The following is a 1,028-nucleotide window of genomic DNA, read 5'->3' on the forward strand; positions in this document are numbered from 1 at the left end:
ATGTTTTCTGACAAATTGTAGGCTGATACTGATTACCTGGTTTCAGCAGTGAATAGCTGCCTCTCAAATTTCTCAAGAGAGAACAAAAAATTCATATTTAAACGTACAAAATTTTTCAGTATAGTCTAACAAGTTGTTTATGGAGAGAACTATGTAAATTATTATCGTTTTTAAATATGTCTGAAAGATCTCTGTTAGAAAATACTCAGAGAGACAGCAATCTCTTAATACAAATTGAATCACCAGTAGCGTAGTCATATTGTGATATTATCAAAGCGTGCAAGATAGAGTATTCCATGCATTGAAGAAAATACCATACTTCAATTTTATAGCAAATATTAATGTATAATAGCTTAATATAAACCAGACTGATATAGAGCAAACAATTCTCTTTTAAAAAGCTGATGTGAAAGGAAGCAGTGAAGCAACAAAAGTTGATAATTTTCATAAGGCAATTTTATTTTATTGAAACATACCCTTTATTTACAATTAATTGCCTAAGAGTTGGCATTACTGATACTGAGTTTATGTGTTGGAAAGGGGAGGACAGGCCCTAGGAACAGGGAAAGGTGTGCCCAAAGACAGCACTGAAAGCCCCACATCTACCTACATAAATCTTACTTCTGTCTCAGGAGTTGTTAGGAGAAAACTGGGGCAGGAAAAGGGGCGAGGCATTATTATCCCCGTCGTATAGCTGAGCAAAATAAGGCTGCACATAATAAAAGATGATAGGGGAACCAGAGGGCACCTCCCTATCCTTTGACAGATGAGGAAACTCATCCAGGAGCTCACAGGACTTGCCAAATTCTCACAGTCAGAGCTGAACTGGAATCCAAAGGCCAGCACCACCCTGTTCTCATTCAACTGTGTCTTATTAAAAATGCATGTGTGGCGAGGTCAAGAGATCGAGACCATCCTGGTCAACATGGTGAAACCCCGTCTCTACTAAAAATACAAAAACATTAGCTGGGCATGGTGGTGCGTGCCTGTAATCCCAGCTACTCAGGAGGCTGAGGCAGGAGAATTGC

This window comes from Cebus imitator, unplaced genomic scaffold (genome assembly GCF_001604975.1).
Source record: "Cebus imitator isolate Cc_AM_T3 unplaced genomic scaffold, Cebus_imitator-1.0 Scaffold96, whole genome shotgun sequence".
Classification (NCBI taxonomy): domain Eukaryota; kingdom Metazoa; phylum Chordata; class Mammalia; order Primates; family Cebidae; genus Cebus; species Cebus imitator.